General features: G+C 39.7%; 1 protein-coding gene across 15 annotated transcripts in view; it reads right to left on the bottom strand.

Moving 5' to 3' along the window:
• The window catches only part of CELF2 (CUGBP Elav-like family member 2), a 549,079-nt gene that overhangs the window by 196,801 nt on the left and 324,883 nt on the right, over positions 1 to 27,395 (bottom strand). The window contains exon 1 of one of the 15 annotated variants that reach the window (XM_054084657.1): positions 3,758 to 3,829. The exons of the other annotated variants lie outside the window; for them this stretch is intronic. The gene's annotated coding sequence lies outside the window, so the exon portion shown is untranslated. Of the gene's footprint in view, positions 1 to 3,757; positions 3,830 to 27,395 lie in introns of those variants that run through there. 15 annotated transcript variants of the gene reach the window in all.

The following is a 27,395-nucleotide window of genomic DNA, read 5'->3' on the forward strand; positions in this document are numbered from 1 at the left end:
AGTAGATGCAAGTTTTAATTATAGCCAGGAACTTCAAGAAACTGTTTGTTGTCCTGCCCTTGTCTTCTCACTTTTCTATTGGTATTCCCTATTTAGGCCCAAAATTTGCAAGAGGACAGATAAGTGGAATATTGGTCCAGCTGCAAATAATTTGAATTTGCAAGAACTTCAGAGGAGGCATCTTTTATTACTATGTCAGGAGATGATGGAACATCATTACAGAAAAGATGCCCAAGCTTGGTGGAGAGCAGATGTTAGGCATCTTAACTTTTTCTGGCAATCTATTATATTGTCATCTTTTCGGCTACCACCAGCAGATGGTTTAACAGTTTGGAGCAACAGCCAAACTGAAAAGAACTGAGTAGTGCCACTGACCGCATTACATGGATGAGAACTGGTTAGGGCATTACCTTCTCATCTGAAATAAGAAAATTTAATTCCATGCTCAGTCATAGACCTCCTGTGGACATGTCTTATTTGGGGTGTAATAAGAGTACGATCTAAACTACAGCAGTCGCCTATGTATACCATATACAAAATAAATTCAAGCTAAGCTAGTTACTAGTAACAGCTGCGAAAGCACAGGCTCTGAAACTCATCTGCTGCAGACAAATCTCTAATCTCTTTGGCTCAGATTTATTAAATCTATGTGTGCAGGATTTCCTATTTAGTCCATGAAGAGAAATAACATTTTAGAGTGCAATTCAGACTTCAGGTGGACTAAACCAGAGGTAGCAACGTCTTTCCATTGACTATAGAGGCGTCCTAGGGCAAATGTAGGTAAATACTATGTCTGTAAAAGAGGATAACAGCTTTTGTACAGCAATATCATGAAGATGAATAGAATATGTAAGGCTCAGAATAAAGACAGCAATTATCTATCTCAGTTAGATCAATTTTCTTGTTTTCTGTTCAACTTCTCTGCTAACAGTACACCAATATACATCTGCTGTACAAACTGTATTTCAACAGTTGCTGGGAACCTAAGACAAGAGAGGACATCATGTGTCACCAAGCTTGGTCCCCAGCCAATATGGGTAAGCCCAAATAATGATCTCATTCATCACATTCAAGCCCTGTAGCCCAGTAAACACAGTGTTGCTGGTGCCAGTAATAGGCCACAGTCTTTGTGCTGAGTCTGCACGGCTCCAGGACCCAGGCATGTCAGGCTTGCCTACACTTACGTTGCCCAGCCTAGAGTTTCATTTTAGCTGCTTTAGCTGTAGCAGCAATTTTCCTAATGACCAGGTGGGGTATTGCCTAATTTATTTTACTTTTGCTTATCTTTGCATAATGATGTAGCTTAAGCGTAATTTTTATACAGACAGTAGTAACAAGTAGTTACTCTGCATCAGATTAAATATTTATGATCCTAGGATAATGACAGAGTGCAGAGGAAGACAGACACGGTATGATAAACAGAGGCCTCAGAAGAGGCGACACACGATGCAGTGTAGAGCAGTGGACGCCAGAGGTAATATCAGAGAGGGCACAGATTGACAATCAAGACACCAGGGCTACAAAAATTATTCCACATCTGCCTAAAGAAATGCAAACTTGTGGTTTTAGCAATAAAGAAGAAATGATCTGACAAATGTAAGACATGGTGTACACAGTGAATCCAGGGATAAAGTGGTGTTGTAACTTATGAAGAAAGCACAAGGTGTAAAAATATGTTAGAAAACAAAAATAGCCAGAAGCAGATCTCAAAATTAAGAGGAAGAAATCAGCATCATACTTCTTGCAGAAAAGAGGAAGAAGAAACTCCTGCTATGAATATACACCTCCCAGTGAAGCCCTTGGTAACCGACAACCTGCCATAACCACTCTCCAGCTCCAAAAATAAAGCTAACAGCCTCATGACCCATGGAGGGTGATTAAAAGACCACAGAAAGGGGTAAATACTCAGAAATGTGTGTATGTCCATTTAAAATTTTTTATCACTGAAGCTTTTCCCCACTGTAACAGTATTCTCTCTTTTCTCTTAATAAGTAGATATGGAGTAATAATAATTCTTTGATTGGACCGTTAAGATTTCAATTACGCTAACAATAAATTTTTGCCTTTACACAGAGGGCACATTTCATTTTGCCTGTATAAAGATTATGAGTGTAACAATGTTTGATATTAAAGCTAGCTATGCCTCTTGCTTTCATGGCTCCTACAAGACAGCGAGGCCAAAACCCCAACACCCAGACAAAGGAAAAAAAAAAAACCACAACACCGAACTCTAATAATTTTTTACTATGAATATGGCCAATTTATATCCATTACTGCTTCTCTGTGGCATTTACTCTTTCCATATGTTTCTGCACAGTTGTCACACTCCTGTTGGCCACCGCAGAGGCTAATCAAGACAAACTCCTTTTAGCCTCATCTTGTGGGACAGTCACAGCCTCTCACATCTTTACCGACTGTAGAAACCCTAGTACAGAGACAGAGATTATTCTGGAAGTTTACAGTGAGACGTGATCCATCGGTTAAGAGGAAAATACAGCCACTGCAATTTTATGCAAATTTCAGACATTCGGGTTTGATAGAGTAGTTTTTAAGTACTAACAAAGCAAATAATAATAATATAACAATCATGATAACATGTTAATAGATTTAATTGAAGTAATTTCTGTAGACAATAAGAATTATACCCTAATGTGCTAATTAATATGATTAGAAAATGTTGCGAAAATGAGTACGTAAAATGATATAACACACTATCTGGAAAGGCGTGTTTTACAGGGGATGGTTCCTCTGACTTCTCCTTGGGGTGAGATTTATGGACATTAACACACAAGGCTTTGGCAAGGTAAACAGCTGTTTCGATTTTAGTTATAATGAACATTAACTCAACATCCCCATTTCTGCTTAATTAAACCTCTGACTCTACAACCAATCAAAGGCAAACACAAAAGGTAACAGGCACTAATTGGGCCCTGTGCAATTTCTGCCTCAGCTTGCAGCCAGGTCTACCTAAAACACAAAACTTCCCCCCCACCCCCGAAATAAAAGTTTCTCTCCTGCTCCCTTCTGCCAGCCCACACAATGCTTTCTTCACTCAAAGCCAAACCACGTGTAGTCAGCATAAAAAAATGGATTGTACGAAAGTACTGCAAAACATACAAATTGAAAGATTAAATTAAATGCTTTTTTACTTCTGTTGAGACAGTCACTTCCTTATTATTTCTCATACAAAAAAAAGCCCCAAAAAACTGCAGAATAAACTAAGAAACTCACAAAAGACTCTCATGAACCCTCCCTCCCAGACAGATTGACAACAAGCTCCTGTGCTCTTTGATTAATCTTTACCTCTCTTAGAGAGGATCTGACCCGTGCCAGCATGGAGTTAAGCACCAAACAAGCACACTGAAGAGGGAGAAGGAAATAGCATGCAACCTGCATTTTAAACACACATGTAACAATCATGAGATGCACCTACTCATAGACAAAACCTTAAAAGCTGTAGCGCTATGCCCCAAATGTGATTTGAAGAGCATCACAACCTCCCTCAAAATGTCTCCCCTTCCTCCTCATGACATCCATCCGCCAGCGCTGAAGCGGCTTCATCTGAGAGGAACCCAGGACTCAATGTGACAGAGTCCTCCTACCACGTCTCCTACCACGCTTACAGATGGAAAAAAAGAAAGAAAAAAAAAAAAGAAATAAAGAGGAACTTATGCTCTAGAAGACACAAGATAATTTCATACTATTCTGTTAACGAATCTTTAAGACAAGATGGGATAAAAAAAAATCGTTTAAATACCTCACAGTCCCTTAGATCTGGAAGTGAGAGCTGCAGCTTGTCTTGAACCACCTCACTTCACGAGCATGCTCATGAAGGTTTTTTACCGACCTACAACTTTTATCTGAGCTTCCTTTGTGGCTTAGTAATACGAAAAGTGTCGCTAAATTGTTACGCTTAAACCATTTTGCTTGCTGGTTAACTTTTTTTTTCCCCCCACAGCTGAAAGCTGCAAGCTCACTAGAAACACATAATAATCCTTAATACAAATATACATATTAACTTGCCATGCAGTAACAGTCAGTTGGGATTTACACGCACAACTAGATTCATCTTCAAAAAGCACCATTTTGTAGCTCTCCGAAGGAAGTGGTAAATACTGTGCATGCTCTTGCCACTTCATGGGAGGCTGGCTACCTAAGCCCTGAGCGGAGAGCAGACCTTAAATATAAATCACTTAATTGCTCATTTTATTTGATACCTAAGTACTTCATGCTAATAAAGTTAAGCATTAAAGGATTACAATGTGACAAATTATACGTCCATCTCATAAAAGAAATATTACTGAAATAGAGCCAGATCTGAAAGGCACTCGATAACATACAGCGTATGTCTAATTTTAGATGATTCCTCAGTCACTGGAGAGTTTGCAGTGTACACAGCCAACCCAGCTCAATCAACTGACTTCTATCTCCATGACTCCAGGTCACATTATCTCATGAATGAACTGTTATGTAGGTCAGTCAAGAGTCATCTTCTAATTGAATGCACGCTTCAGCCTTGGCATTTATGCTCTAGATATCAAGGCTGTAGAAAATTGGGTGAGTCAAAAGAAAATATCAAGGAAGGGATTGTGATAATTAGGCTTTGTTTCAGACAATAAGCATGGAAAAAGACGCTAGCAGAAGCTTGTATATTGCTGTTTTTTTTAACTGTTTTTAATACAGGTGGAACGTGCAGGAGCAACAGGCTCAGAGAGAAATTTTGTTGGGCTGCAGATCAGATTTTAGCCACAAATCAAGCACTGTCCTGCTAACGTGCCTCAGCTTGGCTGTGAGATATATTGGTCTCTGCTGATAAATGTGCCAAATATGAGTCTGCTTACTTGCAGTAATTGATACCACTGACTGGTTTCACATTGGCCTCCAACCAGTCATCAGGAAAGGATATTTTTGTTCGCTTCCAAATCAAGGTAGATTCAAGACAACAGAAGCGAAAGTTTCCATTCTTCATCTCCAGTCTCCCAAGCCATACTTGTATGTACACGTTCTACAGAGTGAGGTCTTTCTCATATAGCTCATGAACTGTCTTTAAATTTGCATTCAGGAGGTTGATGTAAAATACATCAGTTATAGCTCTGGTAATGCTTGAGTAAAATTATGAATATCAGACTGGAGATGCTCAATGAAGCTAAACTGAGAGAGTTATTGCTTTAGAGAAACGCTTCTGATCAGACTTTTCTTTCCAGTTCCTGTTCATTCCAAGCTATTCTAATTTAGATGTAAAAGCAAAATTGCAACTGATTAAAATTGGGTCGGCAGTAGTTCCCATATGAGGAAACACATGGCTCACAAACGGATAAAAGCCAAGCTGTCTAAATGCAGCACTGTCTGTACTTCATAACTGTGACCCAGCAGCTATTTGCTAGTTTCTTGTGAATTTTCAATTTTTAGGAACAACTCAAAAAGGATTTTCTTCTCCTTCGTGCTCCCTCAAGTTTAAAAATGGTTTCTGGTGTGCAAAGGGTTAAAGCTACTGAAGTGAAAGCAAAATGCCCAAGGCCAAGTTCTCCTGTAGCCTGTGTATTGGTTGCATTTTCATCTCCTGTGTCCTGACAGCTGTTAGCTTCAAGTGTGCTGCGACATGCCCGTTGCTGTTCTAGCAGTCTTTTCGTTCAACTCTGAGCTTGCTTTTTAAAGCTTTAAAACCCTGATGTACGCAGGATGTAGAAGGCTATGCAGGAAGTAGCACCTATTATGTGGGAGATATCTTTTGCTGTCTTGTGCCTCACCTACTTCAAAAAAAATGGAGTCTTAAAAACGTACCAAAGTATCTTAACAAAAAAATCCACCACCCCCGTCTAACTCTCTCCCCATCTGTAATAACGCCTTTGCTCCAATGTTGTTTTCATCTCTCAGCAACAACTGCTTTGCACTCACATAGTGGGATTCTTAGGAGGATGTGAAAGCAGTTACAAACATCTGTTAATTAAGTCTCAATTTGCATGTGAGATGGGTAATATACTAATTTTACAAATGGGCATCTTGAACCACACAGTGCTGGATAAAACTAGCCAACGCAAATACTTGAGTACAAGCTAGAAGGAGGAAGAGTGAGTTTCCTTATTGTGGCTACTATTCTTCTACATAAAATAAAGGCTATATAAGTGTGTCCAAGATGTTGATGGCTTTTACTCTGCAAAATGACAAAGTCAGAATATTTTTTCCCAAAATAAAAACAGATATCCATACTAAAAAACTCAAACCACTTATCAATGAATAAATTGCATCAGGTCCAATTTGCAGGAAAGAGTAGGAACGTATTTTTAATAGCTGAACCAAGAAAAGGTCATTATACAATTTTTTAATTCTAGTACATTAGTGTTGCGTTTATACATTAGGAGTTAGTGTGATAAGGTCAAACTCTCTGCTAGTTGCGAAACAATAAAAAAATAAAGTCTGCTTTAGCATTCTTCTGGAAAAAAAACCCAAACAAACTAATAATCAGAGCTATTATTAAGTTCCCTTACTGAAGCAGTTGGGAGAATGTTTATCTTGCTGTATCAATTTTACGTGCAAGAAGAAAATATGCACGTGAAGTCAACAGATGTGAAAAATGTAAAGTGCACAATGAACAAAGGCAGAGAGGTTTTTGCTGTTGTTGTTTTTGGAGTTTATCTCTTTTTTTTTCCTTTTTCAAATCAAATAATATGTCCCTTGACCTGTAAATGCCATTTTTAATGGAATGCAGGAAATAAATTAATAGAAGTGAAAAAATGAAAATAAATCTGAAAGTCAGATTGAGGAAACAGCCTCTTCAGCAGAGATATTATTTTTTGATCCTTGAAAAGTCTCAAGCAATAATATAACACCCAGTGCTGTTACAGTAGGCCAATGCTACTCAAAGCTAATTTTGGGTAGTTCACAAACAGAATTCAATGTGTTGGGTCTTGTATGTGGACATCACGTATACCTACTAAAGGCAAAGTATACTCATAGGACTAACACAGAAACGGAATATTTCCCTGAAGATCATAACTAGAGCTTCCTTTATAAGGCTTCTAAATCGAGATGGTTGTTTATTGTGCCATTAAATTTGTAGCTTTTTTCCCCCTCCTCTTCCCTCACTCTCTATAGATTAACATTTAGCAAAATGAAAATTTCCTGAAGGTAATTACCTGGCTGCAGTTCAAGGCATTCATAAAAATTACAGTTCCCTTTGGCAAGAGGATGCACTGCTGGGGGGAGGGGTTGAAGAGGCACCATCGCAGGGCAGCAGATCTGAAATTCTGAGTTTCCCAAGGATGAGCCCATCACAGGGCTCTGTTGCTGCCCTTGCTCTGGTTTTGACTAGCCTCTTGTTTCCTACAAGCACATTTGCATTTGACCCACACAGGAGTTTGGCAGAGCCAAACTGTGTTTCTCAGCAGTTTCATACTGCCTCTTGGATCGACTTTTTTTTGCCCCCAGAGATATGGCATATCAACTGCTGCACAGATGATACCATGCTCTGTGCAGCTTGGCTGTTTGCGGTGTCAGCTGGGGCTCATCACCTCTGCAGGCACATGGTGGCAATTTCACTAAATGACATCGCAGTGAAAAAGGGAAAACCAAATTGCAGGCTCTGCTCTCACTAGTAATCAGGTGGAGGTCTTGTTCCACCTCTGATTTTTTGTCTTCTCTGCAATTGTCACCTTTTCTCAGGTGTTGGCCTGATTCACCATTGCAACTATCCCAACTGAAGGCAGGTTTAGCTTCGCTGTACTTCAACTAAGCAATTCAGAGAATTTTACCATCATGCTCAGATCGGTACGGAGCTGATCAGAGCAGAGATCCTCAAACATTCCTGTGGAACAGTCACTGGTGACAAAGATCTCACCAAAAACTGGACTGAAGCAATAGTGGATAGCACCTGGTTTCCTGGTTTTCTTTATCTTCACATGGCTGCATCACTGGACTTCACTACCACTGATCACAAAGTCTTTTCGTTTTTTTTCATTATGTGTTTTTTTTCCCCACAACCTTCAGGCTGTTCATGGAAACCACACCAGTTTTCATTAGAGTTTACGTTAGCTTTCACATAATATGCCTGCTCCAGCTTGTTTCTCCATACTGTAAAAAAACTGCCTTCCTTTCAGTACAGTAACTGTTTGTAGTTGCTTCATCTTCAAATACTTCCAAATACCTTCTCATACATATTATCTTTCTCTTGTCTGCCAGGTGGGGTTTTTTTGGAGGCAGATGTTCATAGACTTACAGACGATACAGTGAAGCTGTATCAGTGTTTTGAGGACTGTATGAATCTCTAGTCAGTTTCTCTGCATAGGTAAATGGCATATTTCAAGGATCTCTTCCTTTCTAACAGGTTTACAATGCTACAACGCTTTTAGGCATTGAACCCACGTCCCTATCATGCAGAAAGAGATTACACTAATACTCTCGTCTGAAGAAGTACATAGACTTATGCAAAATGGAATAAAATAAATCAGTAAGGGAGCAGTCGACATCTTCATGGTGACCACTAAACTATTAACTAAGCATGCAAATGGACAGTGTATAATAAGAAACCTTCTTTGTGGACAATTTATGCAAGCATGAATATTTAAGTTCCATTCTCACGTTCTGGTTTGACCTCTGCTTACTGAAAAGTTGACAAGGACGCTCATATTCTGACTGCAAGTGAAGTTTGTAGTGCATCCAAAAAACTCAGTACTAATCAAAACTGAAAGTACATAACCCATTAAATTACAAAGGATCCTCAGTTTCAGTTTACAAAAATGACAAACTAAGTTTTCCATCCATGTGGCTACAAACAAAAATTTAAAACATGAAACTAGAGCATCCTAGAGGTTTATGGTTCTCAAGACAAAGAAATATGTGGCTGGTTAGGTTTTCAGGTTGCATTATTTCACAGAAATCTTGCATTTTTCAATCAATTTAAAGACTTCTAAAGACATGGTATTATTTTTGATGACCTGAACTTATCAGCATCTTCCAATTCTGCAACCTGTCATATCATTCGCTAAGACCTTTGACTGTTTTGATTGCTCAGAGATACGAATGAAAGTTTTCTTTGCTTAACTCCCTTTAAACTTGATCCTATGCAAAGAATAGCACTAAGAGTTGTTCTATGTCAAAGTCTGAAGAGGAAGGCATCCTAGTGGGACTGACTAGAAGGAGAATTGTGCATATTTTGCCTGGAATACTTTGTCTAGTTAGAGGTACTCCGCTTCATGGAAATGCAAAATCGTCTTCTGCACCCCCCCAAAAGCCAGGCTGAGCTGGCTGCAGTTGGGCTCCCAAGGTAAACTGCATGCAGATCAAGAAGAACACACAGACAACGTAATAAGCTACACAGTGGTGCATGTTGCTGCTGACTTTCTTTGGTGCTGAGGTTAGTTAATACCACAGAAATCAGAAAAAGAAAAAGGCTGAAAGGGTGGAGGATCAAAAAAGAAATACACATTCATCCCTCTGAGTCCCACGAAAATCTAAATTGCCCAAATTCTGTCTTGGCTCCTTTTACTTGGAAATTTTTGCATTGGACCCATTTGTTGAACTGGGGAAAAGGCAGCCGGAAAAGAGATAAGGCAGGCATGAAAATGGAAGGTCTTACAACAACCAAAGTTGGCTTTGTATAAGGATCATGTTATACTGGATAAATCAACTGTAATAGTATGTGATAGGGGCAGGTAAAGACAGCAGCACTAAGGAGTACAGCTGTGGTTTAATGTTTTCTTCAGCACGCTGGCAACAGAGTTTCATTATCAGCCTTGACTTGCTGACTGAGAAACTTAAGCCAACCAAGAAAAAATTCCATCCAGAAATATTTACAGGGCAGAGGGTTAACTAATGCAGAAAAATGGGGGTGAAACTACTGCAGAACACAGCTGGGAAAGGAAATTTGGAAAAGTTAAGTTTGAAAAAGCTAAATTTTGGTACAGACCAAATGCTGAAAACAAGTGAAAAATCACTTGGATTTCAAATTCAAATGGAAAGCAGGAGGTTGCATGAGGACTGCAAGTGAAAAAAAAAATTCTAATGAAAACTGAGGTAATTGAATAACCAATCATGGTCAGTAGTGGAACCATGTAGGAGAACCAGATATTTAAAAAGGGTCTGAGACGAGGCTGAGTGCTGTTTACCTGCTGTCTGAAAACTGAAAAAAAAAATGTAGCCTTTAAAGATTATGTGCCATATTTTTAAGCACTGCATTATTTTGTGAAGGGTAGACAGTTTGTAGAGAATTATATCGTTAATACTTCCCTATAATTGAAAAATTGCATACAGAAAACAAAGATCAACTATAGTAATAGGAAAAATTCACAAAACCATACAGAAATGGAATATTGGAAATTAATAAATCGATTAAAAAGATGTCCACCTTAAGCTTTTAAAAGCAGAACTTGAATATAGAGCCCTGAAGTCTATATATTTTTCCAATTGTCAGCCCAAGACATTTGACAATTAGTAAAAAACATTTCTTTTCTTTGTTAAGGTAATTACGAAAAATGCACAGTGCACATCAAACTCACTTTCTTCTTGAGTCTTTCACTTGTTAGTTCTTTCAGGTGTGTTTGGTTTTTTTTTTTTTCCTCCTCCCTCCTCAACCAAGCCTACAATCTGACAGTGAAACGAATAAGTGGAAACACTTCATCGCATTTACGAAAAGAAAAGTTTTAAATGATGATACCCGGACAGGAAGTATCATGTTTATACGGTAGTTTGAATCTAAAAGCTAAAAACATGAAAGCAACTCAACATTCAGTTTGGCTGCATTTTTAATACCTTCTTGCTATGCCTAATAGTTTTACACTGTACCGCAGGAATTGTTGGGTGGTGACTGCTACACCTTTGTCTGAATACTGACAGATGAACCTAAGTTTCAACACCATTTTTTAAATTCCCGAATTTTCCTATATTTTACATATTGCCATATTGCCTAGAGGCTACTATATTAAACTGAGATCTAGGTGCGCATGGACGTGAAAAAACACAGAATTCTAATTGGAGATAACTGTATTATCAGAAGAAATTTGGAATTAATGTAAAAATAAAATATTTTGGGGAAGTTTGGAGAAGGATGTGTTGCTTATCAATTTTTAAATTCCCAAAGTTTTGATGCAAGATTTGTCATTTTGCAGCGGTTCTGAGAGATCTTTCCTGCACATCAATATTAACTGATCTTCTCTCGCAGTTTTAGCTCAGGTCTGCAGACCTTAAAGCTCAAAATGAAAACAAGTAATGAGGAAGGCACGTGAACATGGTTGCAAGCACTCGTGCCACAGTGCACTCAGTTTCTATGCTGTAACAGAGCTTCCGGCGTGAAGGTCATGGCATGCAGCAGCACAAGACTCTCGTGACTCACCGTTGTGACAGCATTCTGCTTTTTGCCCCTACAACCTTCAGATGATGAGAAATAACAGTTCCCAATGCATTGCCTCTAAGAAGGCTACTCCATAAGCTGATCTGACATATTTTGAACAAGTTTTTACCCAGGAAAATACTCATTATTTGAAACCTAGAACTTTCTGGAGGCACGTACCAGGTCTTTCTTTCACCTGCCAACGAGTTGGGAAAGTCTTGTAAGAGACGATAGTGCAAGTGTTTACTAGTTCTTGGGTATATTCCTGCTATTTCAAAGGGATTTTGAAAAAGAAACTGCCACTTGTTAGCTGCACGAGCAAGGAAGTCTCTGGCCAGCTCTTTCGGAAAGAGGAGCTTTGCCATTCACTGAAATCAAGGCAAGAGCAAAGCTGCCTCTCCTTGTACTTTCTTCCCCCTGCATAAAACTCACATGTAAAAGTGTAGGAAACCATGTCCTAGAAAGAAATGCAGGGACTTAAAAAAAAAAAAAAAATAAACCACAAAAACCAAACCACAATCAAAAAAAATCCCAAAACAAAACAAAAAAGAACTTAAAATCTCAGAAACAGAAAGAGAAACGGAAGAAATATGAAAGTATTTATTTTCAAACTCAAGAGCTGCAGCTTTAATGTTTAAAGCATCACTCACCTTACCAAGTCTTGTCCCCTCCAATTAATGAAGAAACAGGCAAGATGAGCTGCCTCTGGCTTGCCTCTGCCTGCAGATGGAAAGCCAGCAAGTTCCCTGGACTGTTCCTTCACCTCCAGGGCCAGAGACAACAAAGAGGACCCCGGCCCTAGGGTCTATTCGTGCTGCCTATTAGTACAATTTTGCCTGTAGCCTGGGCTCTAATAACTGAGAACAAGGTGGATGGGTGAAGCAGCTGTGGGGGATTTGCTCAAGATGTCTCATTAGGCCTGACATATCAGGCCTTTTGGAGGGGGTAAAAAAAGTTAACATTAAAATCCAAACAGCAAGCCCTGAAGAGTTTGTTCAATATCACATTCTGTCTCTCGTCGTGTCACAGTCTTGGACGGCTTTTCATTCAATATGTGGTTCCTTTGAATAAGAAATCTAGCTCACACCAGCAGCTAATCTTGCCTCATCAACAAAAAAAACACCAACAACCCAACATCATATGGACATGAGTATTTTTCTGACATGTATACCTTCCGCAAATACTAATCTTGCACCTGCTATGACTCCACTTATCTGCTCTGAGTAATGGGATTTAGTGCAAGCCCTGCCTAATGCACTGTAGAGCAACACAATTTTTAGCACAAAAGCCAAGCTCTTCTCCAAATCTGGCCCTTTCAAAGAGTCTTCCTAAAACCAAACCAACTTGCGCATCCTCACGTAGATACAATCTCCTGACGCAACTTGAATGCTACTGCAGAAAGTTTGGATGCCTCCACAAAGCACCTACTACAGTCACAGTGGCTGATAAATAAGAATGTGCTGCACGCACATGGTCCAACAGCAAATCCGTGGACCCTGAGCAGGAACAGCAGAGACAGTGTGAAAAGCGTCAAAGGTGAAAAGTAGAAAAAATAAAGTAGCAAATTTTATATTGAGGATAAAATTTTAAATGTATGTTTCAGCAACATTGCATTAGGGTTACTCAGCACAACAAATGCAGGATATCATGAAAGGGGTATTCCAAGAACTATATGTATAAACAAATTAAGTGATTCAGTTCAAATGAAAAAGGCACAAAGCCACAAAGGGACACAACCACAAGTAAATAAACAATCCTTGGTAAAGTAACAGAATATAAAACAAAATCACCACCCCAAACTGGCCTGCTGAACCCTTATCTTAGACCCAGACAACAACATCTGTCCTCATCAGGAGCTATCACACAGTCTAACTCATCCCAGTCCCTACCTGGAGGCAGCAGAGCAGAGACATGCAAGGCACGGCAGTCAACTGTTCAGAAGTAGTACTGAATACTACTCACTTCCAGCCTTCCAAACCCTCCCGCTCCTTCACCACAGGAAACAAGAAATATGCCACTCTCTCCTTAAATATTTTTTTTTCCAATAACAAAGTTTAGCACTTCTGAGAAACAGCCAGAATAATGTTGCTTGAGAAAGTGCAAGTAACAAGCAGTATCTTCCAGCCAGCAGGGTAGTAAGTTACACCCAGAATCCTATTTAGCAGTTTACATAATTCACAGTTACTCTGGTTACATACTTTGTAAAATATGACATCCAGCTGGGAAAGTTGGTCCACTTTATTATCATGTGGCAGTTGCTTGCTTTATATCACCCAAATATCAATTAAAAAAACAAAACAAAACTGTAAGGGAGATGTTTGTATTTTCATGTCACACTTGCATACGTGCACACAAATACTTGCTGTCATTCAAAGAGGAAAAATAACCTTGCCTGAAATGTAAACCGACTCTGCAGTGTTAGGTATCAAGCACAATTTTAAAAATCCTTAAAAAAGAGAACAACGAAGAGACGTGTTTAAATTCTGTATCAGCTATTTTAATGGTGCAGTTCTTCAGATAACTGAAATTTAATCATAATATGCTGTCAAATAAGATCTAGGTCCTAGAATGCGACATGATGGCATTTAAAAAATACAACATACGGATGTGGAGCCTTTGCTGATGCATGTGCACTTAGCAAATATTAGAAAAATCAATCAGAATCAAAATGCAAACTTGCTGAAATGACTAGATGCCTTGTGTTATTCATTTCTAATCCTAATTGCTTGATTTCATTCATCAGGATTTATATATGCACCAGTACACTACTGAGGCTGTTAAAATTAAACACATCCCATTTTTTCCCCAGAAAAGTAATGGACTTCAACAGTCATTTTAGTGCAATGAGAGATATTAACATACAATTCTGCTCCTAACTCCAGGTTATAATGTAAGTGGATCCATTGATCACTTGCAAAAGGCAACAAGAAGAAAGTTTTCCTTGATGCTGTGGGCAAATTAAATCCTGAGCAGATTGTCCATTATTAGCGGAAATCCATCCAGTGTCTAATTACGACACAAATATTTTGCCAGCTATTAAGTCACATTTGTGGCACATGAGAAGTAAAAATATAACATTTTACAAAGCGCTCTGAAAGGCCACGTCAAGAATCTACACCCACGCTGCACCAAAACCAAGTGGCCCTATATGAGCATAACAATAGAAGGATTTGAGTGCCCATGAAGTAAGCCAAGCACAGAAAAAGAAGCCAGAAGAAAAGACACATATCACAAGAGTTACCTGGTTTTATATACTATTTTTCATGCCTAGCTCTCACAGCAGGTTACAAGTGTAAGTGGAATGATCTGTAACCTACAGATGGAGGGAATAAGGTTAACTGGGGCAGCAGAGAGAGTCAGCAGCTTATTCCACTGAAGAAACTGCTTCTAACATGCACTGTATTAACAAACAGTAGCATTGCCTTTGGAAAAAGTCATTTTGATACCCAGAGGGGGAAGTTTAATTAATTAGTGGGGTCTACCACCGTCCATTTAATGCACACAAATACCTACGGTTTAAATTGAAGATACATACGTGTATTGTATACACACAGAAGGCAGCAGTTTAGAGGGTAAAAATGGAAATTAGATTAGGAGAGGGTGTGCTCGATAATGCAAGCACTAAAATCACTACAAAAGAGTAACAGCTATGAAATATTTAAGAGTCAACATTAATATCATTAGACTTCAAAGGATATCACCTTCTCAGCGCCAGCTTCTCGCATTGATCATCTGCAGAATGAACAGCCTCACATCAGTTTGTTTGCAGAAGCTTCTTCTCAACCAGATCAGCTAGAAATGAAATACTTGAATTCTCCAAAAGCCATAAAACGCCCTTGCAGAGATCTGTTCTGCACCATCTTGAGTCCACTCCTGGATTTCTCAGGAACTTTGTAAATAATTTAATATTTCCATGGGGAGAATAGCAACGGTCTTTAAGAACACGAAGATATTAAACGCTAACAAGAAGGTAAGAGGCTTTTGAACATGAAAGTTATGTATTTGCAAAGCCTTCTTCCAGTTTTCACATACTCTCTTCTCCATATGTAACCGCAATGGGTAGAACTGCAGTAAACATTTAAACTGCATTGCATTATTGTGTATAATAAGAGCTTGACATTTTTATTTTCTCCAAGGAGAAGCACTGCCTATATGCTCTCTAGTGGATGAACAGGGTTTTTACAAGGCCCCTCCTTCCCCCTCCTTTAAATGTGATCAAATATGAATTGAAAGCCTTTTATTCTGCTAGAATCCCAGTCCAAGGTTTTGTGTTTCTCTAGCAACAATGACACTCTAACAACTGAAGCAGGGCAGAGAGCAGCTTCTCCTCCATCTCTCCACTGTGTCAGGTGCCATCTGTGTCAGGGGAGTGGGAACGCTGCACAACTTTTGACCTGGACCTTGGCAAGGACTAAGGGTAAATGCATTAGTATTAAATTCTTTTAAGCCATATTTTGAAGTGTACATTTGTTGTGGGTATCCGTAAATGAAGTCTTTCAGAGGCAATTCCACAATCTCACAAGTAGCTGTACCTTTCCAGAAATCAAATAACAAGTTACTGGTGTATGAATTCAACAAGGAGCACTTCTTCTCAGGCTCCTCGCCTCGCAGCCCTCCTGGAACCACACTTTTCTCCACTGCCTCTAAGTCCCAGCTGGAAGGAAAGAGGTTGTTCAGAGATTGTTTCCTAGAAAAACTTTTTTTCCTCACTGAAAGCACGTTGGGGAGGGATACAAGAAGAGAGAAGTCTGACCTAACTACAAGCCACTGTGCTTTCAGAACAAAGCGCATCCCTGCATAGACAGAAAAGTAGCCAGTATTTGGAAAATTCGTATTTACAAGCCCAAACTAAGCACTGCTGCAAAATCCCTGCTTTAATCATTTTTCGGTAAATCAAGGGTTTTAGACTCCAGAAGCAATGATCTTTCAACAGTCAGTTAAAACAAGCTATGCTAAAGATTGTCAGTGTTTTCCCATTTTGGCAGAGGAATCCTGCAAGAAAGCCTCTTCCCTCCCTGACAGCAGGTGCTCAGGCTGCAAGAGCCCATTTTCCTTTAGATTAGGTGTATACATCACTCCTTAAAAATTTATAAATCACTTAGCTTTCCAAGAGCCAAATTCCCAGTAGAGTAACCGGAATTACAGCCATGCTAGCAGTAAGGGAGAATACAGTTTGTTAGAGCTGGCATAATACAGTGAACCATACTATAAATTACTTCAGGAAATCACTGCTAATACCCTCCCTGTGCAGGCTTGCGGACACTGCTCTCCCTGCGGTCCACCTCTGTGGAAATTGAAGAAGTTTAGTCACTTGAACAGAGGATATAGGCTCATCTGAAAGCATTTTTTTCCCACCTAGAGGACATAATCACCAACTACATCTAGATAATACAAATTTAATTATTTTTACTGGCTAATATGGTCTCTACCTGCAAGGAAAGAAAATACACTTTCAAAACTATCATGTGAAATTAGCACGTTCAAAACAAGCAGCTAATCCCTATGGATGAGACGCTTCTTAGGACAGTTTCTTAGAGCCAACTGATGGAGAAGTCGGGCAGGAGGCTTTTATGAGCAGTAAAAAGAAACAAACCAAACCAAACCTACCGCTCAAACTTTTCAAAAAAACCAAAACAAACAAAAAAAAAAGAAAACCAAAACCCCCTGGGGTAACCGCTTCAGATTTCAGTCAGCTGCTTTCAAGAAAATCTGACCTGTAGCTTATGGCTCGGTGCGATTCAGGGATTCACAGTTAAAAAACCACCTCTGTAGCACAGCCAAGCACTGCACAGGGTGATTGCTGATACTACTGAAGGGAGGCAGCGCTGCAGCTGGGCGCGGCACACCTACAGTATGTTGAGTTCTGCTAATTACCACCATGATATCAACTGCGACAACACAGAGGCACCAGCACTAGTATTCAGCATCATGCACTGCTCTGCTGGGGCCTGGCACGTGGGTGGTTCGCCTTGCGGTCTCTGCCATTGTGTCTTTTTTGTTAGCACGACCCATGGCAGCCAGGATTAAAGCCTGCTGGAGGTGTACGTCTGAAAGCAGTACAGACATAACCCTGGGTCTATTCAGCGCCAGTACCACCTGCTTTGTATTCCATCCTCTTGCAAATACAACCATCCATCAGGTTTGTCTTTTCTTTTCCCCGCAAGCATCTCTAAGGGAGAGGTAGAACCACAGATGCTGCAGGTATGACCTTCCTCAAGCTCCAACTTTTTCCCCTCTACTTCACCTCAGCTTTGCTCAGGAGAGAAGTTTGATGCTGCCTGACCCAAGAAATGCAACTGAAGCCGTGCTGCAGCACCTGTGTGCAGGGTGAATCAGCAGCTTTTCCCCCTAAAAAGGCTTCTGGGAGAGCTGGGGTAGTTACATAAGGCTGCAGGAAAGTTGATGTCAGAGAGGAATGAGGCAGAAGCAACACTAGGAAGGCTTGTCAGGAAATATGAATGCCTCTTGCAGAGAACCTACTAGATAACGTTAAAATGCACAATGGTAAATGACATTTCTCTGTTCTCTACAGCAGGTGCCAAACGACTGCTGGCCCTACACGAAGCACTGGAGATGGAGCTCCCTTTTGACTCATGGCCATGTGCAGGAAGCAGCTGCTAACTTTCTATCAGTTCCTGGACTTTAAAGAGGGAGGATGGGTGATGAGGGGGGCTGACAATCCGCCTGAGGCATATCCTCAACTGCTCAAGACACTGGCAAAACAGAGGAGATAAAGGGAATCAGGCTACACCTTGGTTATAGGAGCTGTGTTACTCCCTAAGCATCCCTGAAGGCATCGTTATATACACTGTCATTAGGGCTCTCTCTGCTCCATAGGAAGGGAAAAGGTGACTAACAACTACCATAGGAGGACATCCAACTAAAGTGCTGCACCTTACCTACCGCACTCCAAGCCACTGCTGGATCATTTGAAAACATGCAGACTGTCAAACTCCTATCACATATAATTTTAATTGACTGCCATTTCAGAAACCTTTTCCAACCCGGGAGTTTGCATCCTATTTCCACTCTGCAAAGCCATCACAAATCCTCTTGCGCGTTTTGCATTTTTCATATTCCTTCTTAGTTTTTGGATTTTGCATTTATATTTCCAAAACGTCTCTCAAAGCTCTCCTCGGGAGGGGGCTGGAATTTGGTACTAAGAAGCATGGCATGCATATTTGTATAATAATACTGACCACTTTCACAAGGGACTGCTTGTGATCAGTAATACAAAAGAAGAGACAGGAGGATTTTCCATGTGACTTCTTATTCTTGTCCTGGGTTTGAATTTTTTTTATTTTTTTTAATCGTGACATAGTAATCACAAACCCTGTGAGATTTACCACCTGCATTACTGTCTCTGACACTCCCTTTTTTTGCACCCTCAAATGCATCCAGAACACCCGTTCTTTACTCTCTGCCAGGATCTTTCTGCTTCAGCACTTCCAACATGTTCCTTTTTAGTATTTCTTTCCCAGAACTCTGCAGTTTTTCGAACTGTTCCTTCTGGAGGGCAGCACCTCCCTGACTACACTAAAATCCCTCCTGAAAACACATCTGCTGAATCGTTTACAAGAAATTAGTCCTGCAGATTGTGTCTCTCTTTATATGCATCTGCGCGCCTGTTCTCCAAGCCCAGATTCACCTACCCAGGAGCATAGTCACCCTAGACTTCAGCTGGGAACAACGGAGAGAGAGGGGGAGAAACACCTCCGGAGGATCATTCTGAGCACCTAAGATTTAATGTAATAGAAGTATTAATAATACATAAGAAAAGAATTATCCAGAGCTTTTTAGTCAGAAAAATCTACAGCTCAAGTCCCATCTGAATTGAAGAGAGATTTTTTTTTTCTTTTCGCTGGGACATGAATTAGTATCAAGTACCTAACCTACATTTCCAGTTGAACGTGCAGTGTTGCATACAGCCCTTGCTCTATATTTTAGTTCCTTCTTCCAAGTATAATCGTCTTAAGCTTGCATTGAAATGCACTTGTCATTTACTGCCCATCACGTCAAATGTCAAGGCTTATTTTTCCTTAATCCTGTTCCGTTGTTCCCAGTCATTAATTTCATCTCCAATTTTAGTATTTACAGCCTTAAATCTGATGGAGAGCTTGTTTTTAGCAAAGGCATCCTAATTGCAATTGTTAGTATCTCTCTGTCTCCCGCTTAGTCTTTAGCACTATATGCACAGCGCTGAATTCTCCAAGTGATGGGAGACAAAGTACTTTCTGTACAAACCAGACCATGTTGTTAAGATGGACTCAGTGGGGTCCTATGTCATTAAAATTAGGCACTTGGTTAAATGCTTTGCTGAATCAGCACAAAAATGCCCAAAGCCCTGAGCACTGTCTTTAAAACCAGATCTCAGCCCCGCTCCTGTTCACTTCAGTGCAACCTAAAAGTTTCCATCACACTCCTTATCTTTGGTCTCTCAAATAGTGTCAAATTCAGGCTTCTAATCTGTGGCTTTTTATCTTATTCACTGCTCCCTGAATGCGGAATTCACTATCTATTTTCAAAAGGGAAGTAAGTGCAACCACTGTTTCCTAGACAACAGAAGAGCAAAATTAACTCTTCCCCCACCCCTCCAAAAACAGAGGCAGAAATATTGAATTTTGTTATCTGAGCCATATTAAGGAGCAGCTACTGCTAAATTAACCAACAATATAGAGCAATGCATGGCAAAACAAAAATTCTCACGCTTCTACATTACAGAAACATACCTTGCCTTTCACTTCACATTCTTTCCCAAGGAAAACACAATTAGCCCCAGCTACAGAATCTCTGGATTCATCTGTACTTATGATAATTAAAGCAGAGAAAAGAAATAATTAAAAAAAAAAAATCACTCATCTAGCACAGGTAAAAAATCCCTACTTTTTCAGCAGGGCACACAAGCAGAATTTTGCAGTTGATTGTCTTTGCGTGACACTTCACTAGGCACGACACAAATCTTTGCGTTTGTTTAAAAAAAAAACCCCCAACAAAGCACAAGTTAATCTGAATCTATTGTGTTGGGTTTTTTTTTCTAGCATGCTACAACACACTGAGGGGTATTCATCCAGCAGGGTTACTGGGCCGGCTGAACCCTTCTGCCTTTATAAACTGGAATCCAGGAATGACTCATGGTGAGAAACCTGCATCTGCGTTTATATGGTTTACTTGAAAAACTGCTGGACTGCACCACTCTGAAGTGACACTAAGTGGGAGAAAGCATTCTTAGACATGAATAAAGCAAAAGCATTTTGAATTCTTCTATATTTCAATGCTTTAGCACAGAATCACAAAGTCGGAAAAGACCTCCAGGATCATTGAGTCCAACCTTTCCTATCGACCACTAAACCATGTCCCTGAGCATCTCATCCACCTGTCTTTTGCATACCTCCAGGGATGGGGACTCCACAACCTCCCTGGGCAGCCTCTGCCAGTGCCCCATGACCCCTTCTGTGAAAAATTTTTTTTCTGATGTCCAGCCTGAACGTCCCCAGGGGCAGCTCGAGGCCATTCCCTCTTGTCCTGTCCCCTGTCACTTGGGAGAAGAGGCCAGCTCCCTCCTCTCTACAACATCCTTTCAGGTAGGATGTTAAGTTAAGTAGTATGTTACGTTAAGTTTTATGAAGCCTTGAGGGTCCAGGGGTCTTCTTGCAGTTGTGTTTTATAGCCATTTGCCTGGGTTGTGCCATGCAATTTGAGTGCACAGTTTGCAGCCCAGAACCAGACTAAGTCCTGAGAAACTTCACAATATAGTCAGAAGTGATTTGGGGGCATCATACAAGTTTCTAACAGATGCAAAGAAGGGGTTTGTATTCTGTGATGGGGAAAACTCCAAAAGCCCCATATGAATTGTTTGCAGGTGTGTATCACACAATAGTTGTCTTCTAGCCTACTACACGATCACAGCACGGTTCATGTAGCTCCTAGAAATTTTTAGTGTATAAGATCTATGGGATAAAAAGCATTTTCACAATGACTGGAAGAAGCAACATCAAAATGCTCTAAATGGCCACCAAGTTCTCAAATACACAACTATAGAGCATGTATAGGCATTTCGAGTTTCCCAGGAATCAGTACCACATAGCAGCCAGTATGAAGAAGAGAGATGACAAAATATCTTCCTTTAATACAATCATATTTGGAGGGTTTTTTGCTCCCTTCCCCCAGGCCTACTGTACAGCACAATTCATCACACTTCCCAACCTTTTTCCCTTTATCAAAACCATCCTTCCTTACGTTGAATTGCACTGGTAAAAGAGATTAAAAATAACCCAAAGGAAAAAAACAATCATATATTGTAAAGGAGGGGAGAGACAGGGTTCTTCATAGTTATCTACTCACGCAGTGCTTAAAGACATGCTTGGACACCCCACAGCCACTAATATAAACTGTACTGTAGTACTTCTTTGTGTATATATATATATATATATATGTTCACACACTTTTTATTTCTTTTCAGGTCATGCAGATCTCCAAGATCTGCCCTGAATGCCAGAGACATCCAGGGAGAACTGCAGATAAGAATTTTAGACTTAAGAGTACAAGTCACAAAATGCATTATTTGGCTGTCAAACCAGGACTTGCTAAATTAATGAAGCATTTTAATTCCCAGATCAACAGAAGCAAAGTTAATTTTGTGAAAGTGTGCTAGATTCCAAACCTATTACTATTAAGACTAACTTAAACCTCATCTACATTCTTCAGGGAACAGGAGAGGAGAATAAACAGAGGTGAAATTAAGCAGAAATGTGAAGTGGTATTTTTTTTTGACTGCAGTAATTTTGATGAAAGAAACTTAGAGCCCTGTTAGCACTAATTCCTAATAGACTGGTCCATTTTCCAGCAGCCTACCAGATGCCATTTTCTTTATGCACACTTTTTTGTTTTCTTTCACCCTTCAACAACCAGCAAGTACATTTGTTTTTTGCAGGGGTTAAGCCTATATTTCCCAAATGGTTATTTGCACTGTGGGAGCTGTACAGATCTTTCATGGATCAGGGTCCCCAGAATTAGGTTTTGTATAAACACAGTACAAGGAAATGGTCTCTTTCTCTAAAGACCTTGCACAGCGTAAGGTCTCAAATGAGTCTGAAATGAGAAGAAAATTTATTTAGTAAAAGGAGTTTAGGACAGAGCTGAGCTCTTGACTGTACGTAGTCAGTCTGTAGACCATCTTCAATGGCTTTCACACTGCAAAGCAGCTTTGAGCTATATAGCATGTTAAAAAATAATAAGATTACTCTACTAATCAACAAAGAAGTGCAGTAATTGGATCTAGAGCCTTCCTTTAAGGGAACAATATTTACTTTAAGGTTAGACAAGGTATGTATAAATCAACTCAATGTTCTAAGATGGTCAGTCTTGGGGGATGGGGGAGGGGAAACAGTGATGACTTAGAACGAAGTTTAAACACAAATAAGAATTACTATGATCTCTGCAAGCCAGAAAGCATCTAATTTTGAAGACCAGATTTGTCTTGCACTATTCTTGGGACTTCTGAGCTCAGTGGTCTTGAACAGGAGGGATGGAAAGGCCCTACTCTTTCCACTGTTGCACAGGAAATCAAACAATTTGGCAGGCAGGGAACTTAGTTGATATAAAGACAATGAAGTTCAAGTTTCTCACTCAAATCAGGTCAGTCTAGACAGTGGTCTGCTTGGTAGCTTGCTAGCTCACCCAGATTAATCTTTTTTTTTACCCACTTCCAATCCTGCATCAAGGACTGTTCCTTGACAGAAAGCTGGCTTACTTCTATAAAACCAACAAAGACTTGACATTTTGCAAAGAGCATATTTTTACTGGGAGTTTCCCAAACCACACAAACCTAAATCTCCATTCTTGCTCTTAGTGTTTGATGAAGAGCTTCTGAGACAAGCTTGCATCTGGGATGCTTCTTTTGCTTTCTCTGAGCCAACAGCTTTCTAGTTGACTTGGATGGAGTTGTTGAAAGTAGGTCTAGGGCTCAGCCTGGACAAATGGGTCATATGGGACCAGCCAATTAAGAAGACATCCTTCACCTAACTTGACGCAAATAAAGATGAACCACATAAAGATGAACCTGATGGAAAAATCTGGCTCATTTTTGTGCAACACAAAGGTGTCCCACCAGACCCCTCAAAGACAAAGGCTTATTCACAAGTAATTATTTGACTAAACCCTACTTGTGTATTTTATAGGATTTGATCTGTGGATCTCCCAAGGATAAGAAAAAGCAGGACCTGAAAGGGCAAAGGAGGCAAACATGGAAGAATCATTATCCTTGTATACTGCACGAATCTCACAAAAGCAAGTACTTGCAAGGCTAGTTTTAGGCATAGTAACACAGTGTTCTGGTCACCTCTACAGACACCAGACAAAAAGCTCCTCAGACATATGATGCAAAGCACCAATATTTTGGTTCCAACAGGACATTTCAGAACTAGAGCCACTCATTCTCCACCGACTATGGAAAAAGACAAGAAAGACAGTTCTCCTTGCAAATATCTCCAAAAGCTCCAGGCTGAGCTGAAAGGACAGTTGTATATTATGATGAGAACATAGGTTCAGCCTCCCTGTGTTTCAATATCAAATTTTCTTTACCAAGACATTGACATACTTCATAAAAACGTTCCAAGCTCCTCAGAGAAAAAGCACTAAGTTAAAACTAAACTATCATTACTTCCATAGAAAATGAATATCAGGCTTTACAATATATTTCTGTGCTTGCAAAAATGGGTAGGAAGACTAAAATAATTGGCCTGATTTTCAGTGTCTAACTTTGGATACCGAAATTTGAAAATTTAGGTCATGTGAGAATCTATACTATTTAAATCTCATATCCTGGATGACTGCAACATGAAACCACCTTTTATTGTTCCTCCAGTTGTGATTTTAAAATGAAAACTGTTCAAGGTAAGAAGTAGACCTTTGCATTAAAATGTTCTCAAAACTACACCATCATATTAATCAGCAGTAGGAAGTACAGTGACTTTAAACTTGGTACATTTTATTTTAAAAAGTTCATGATTGAGAAAGGCTTCTGCATGCCTGGAAATGCAGAACCTTCGCCAAGTTTATCAATACACAGAGGCAAAATTGCTGTCAACCTGACCTGGACAATTGCAAAGGGTTCATTATTCATGCTCATTCAATTTTTGGCCATTTTGCTGAAACAAGGATGTTACTCAGAGCCAACTGAGATGGTGGTTTTGAGATGGACACTTTCCCACTATGAACTGGAACACATCCACTAGCTTATTTCATGCACTGAACAGCTGTTGCAAGAAAAAAAATAATCCTGATCCAAACCAGTGTCCCAGAGGTAAAAGATCCTGTAGAGAGAAATGGTATTCAGATGTAATGCTTATAGAATTATATTTCAATTTAAATGTTGGTTTGGGCATAGAGAAATACAAAGTCTCATTTTAACCCTTTCCTTTCTAGCTTTGAAAATAGCCAAGTTAGTAGAACTTTGACCAAAAAAAAACCAAACACCCAAATAAACCTCAAGATTCTTTCGCATGCAGTTTGCTATACAAACTTTTAAGCAAAGGACAGACTTTCCTGAATGTTTAACTAAGACACAAAGGCAAGGAGGAAAAGGTTAAGAACATCCCTTATGTGTTGCAGGTTTGAGTAGTACTCTTACAATACCATTTATGTGAATAATAATATTTGAATAGGGTGTGCCACTGCTATGTGAACATATTCCCAACTATATTGTATTGATTACATAATAAAGATGTGACAAGATTCTTACAAGCATTTGCATTCATTAGTTTCCACCATTATTCAGGTCAAGCATCTGTATCATTAAAGCTGTAGAATAAACTTTATTTATTTTGGCTCACCTGTTTGCTCCCTAAGGAGAAAACGGCCCACACTATTAGAAATTTTAAAACCCCCATTTTCCTTGCACTTTCTGTGCATATTTAGAGAACCGCCCAAAAAATACAGCAGCCTGAATAGCGGAGAAAACACATTTCCTTTGAATTATTTATGCAGTTCTACTCCTTGAACATGAACATTTTCTTCCTTATCCATTCTTATTTGTATAATAGAGCACCTGTTATATTCCAGTAGCATCACAATACTTTGCACAAGTCCAGCAATGTCAGAGACACAGGAGGAGAACAATAGGCAGCTTGCCTATTTACCTTGATTTCAGAAAGCTAAGTACATATGATGGCAGTGGAAAGCGCCTTAAGTGAGTATTGTCGTGCTTGAAAACGCCTGCCCTGTTGTGTACAGCGTTCTTACCACTCTGGTTTTTACATGCTTAGCTGGCCACTCATGTACAACTGCAGTAGTAACACCTGCTGTAAAATTATAGCTAAGGTTTTGTCCTTTTTTATGGACTTTAGGGTTAAAGAACACTTGAGCAGCTGAGCTGCGGGAGGACTTTCTTTGAAAACATCTTAGGAAGCTAGGACTTGCTGAAAGTAACTGCGACTTAGAAGCCAACAAGTGCCCTCTGAAGGTGCGATTGGGTCTCCTACATGGTTTCTGAGCTCCAGGAAGCACAACCTTTATCTTACTACTGCCACATATGGTTGTTTCTTTTTGTACTACTTTGCAGGGGCAAGCTACCAAGAATGCTTTAATTACCCATGTAACATATTGCACGCTTCTATTAATGATACCTTTACATCTGCAGCACAAAAATAGCAGGTACAGAGAGGTTTTAGAAATGCTGTAGGATTTTATAACACAGTATCAACTTAGACAAACTGTGAGGTGTGAACAGGCCAGTCACCAGCTCCTCAAAAAAACCCTCTGTGTTTCCTCCTTGGTGCATTCCAAAATCTGTCCAAAAGGCTGCTATCCCTTCTGAATTCAAAGACGTATATGTGACAACTTTTGAAAAGGAGGGGGAAAAGAAAACCCAAACCACAAAAGACATTCCTTCCCCCAGCATCTGCCAGTTGGTTTATCTGCCTACGCTCAAGCCTCTCGGCAAAAGTATCTGAAAAATATGTTGCGTGTAACTAATGCTGTCACAGACCAAACCAAAATCCAAGTCTTCAGACAGGGCACAGGACCAACAGACAGGGAACCAGGCATCTGCTGGCCTCTGCCAGTGCTATCTAATTAGTCTGGATGCACCTCCTGTAACTCAGGTGTGGTCCCGTTTCATTTTTCAACTTCAAACTACTTTTTTTTCCTGTTGTTCAGACTATATACTTGTTAAGACAAGGGCTTGTGGGTCTTCGTAGCACGCTTAGATAAGATGAAGAGAAAAAAGAGCCCACAGGCATCATGTGACTATTGACATTCAAAAAAATTTAATCAGTTCAGTGCCTCCCAATGTTCTCATCCATCTTCTCTAAGTAAGTATACACAACACAAAATTAAGAGAAAAAGAAGATTACTGCTCTTGGTTGCTCTAAAGCAACCTCTGAGGCCAAAACCAAGCATATGAGGACACTTCTGTAAGTTGTCCCTTCTTAGATCCTTAAAGTGACTGATATTAAGCTGGGAGAGAGAGAGAAGCAAAGCTAACACACCTCGGGAGAAATAGATGCACAGAAACAGTTGAAATTTAGATGCTGTTGGCAAGATTATCTTCAGGTCTCATATATAGTCAGCTCAAAATGAATACATCTCCCCTCTCTTGCAACTCTCTACTTATTTAACATCCACTGCTGTATATTAATCATTCCTCACCTATTATAATGACACAGTGCAGTTAAGTAAACACCATTGCTGCATGAGAAAGGTTTGGTTTTAAACACATAAAAAGGAATTAAACCAGACATAAGCAGGTTATGAAATAATGAGAGAGTTGCCAAGAATCAAAGAAGACATTGAATTTAACCATCATTAAAATGACAAAACTTGGGATCACCAACTGTAAACAATTTTCATCACCTAATTAAACAGCCCATTAGTGTTTTCAAAAGTGATGGCTGGCGGTGGCCACTCAGAAAAACTGTTGACTTTGCAATGGTTTATGCTCTGAGTTAATGGAGTGGATTTCAAACAAGCTCTTCCCCTATGCATTTCATTACAATCACATCAAATCCTCTGTGTAATGCTGTTCGCTCTGGAATCAAAACATAAGCCCATATTGCCCAGGACACAGGGCAGAAGCTTG

This window comes from Cuculus canorus, chromosome 1, assembly GCF_017976375.1.
Source record: "Cuculus canorus isolate bCucCan1 chromosome 1, bCucCan1.pri, whole genome shotgun sequence".
Taxonomy (NCBI): Eukaryota; Metazoa; Chordata; class Aves; order Cuculiformes; family Cuculidae; genus Cuculus; species Cuculus canorus.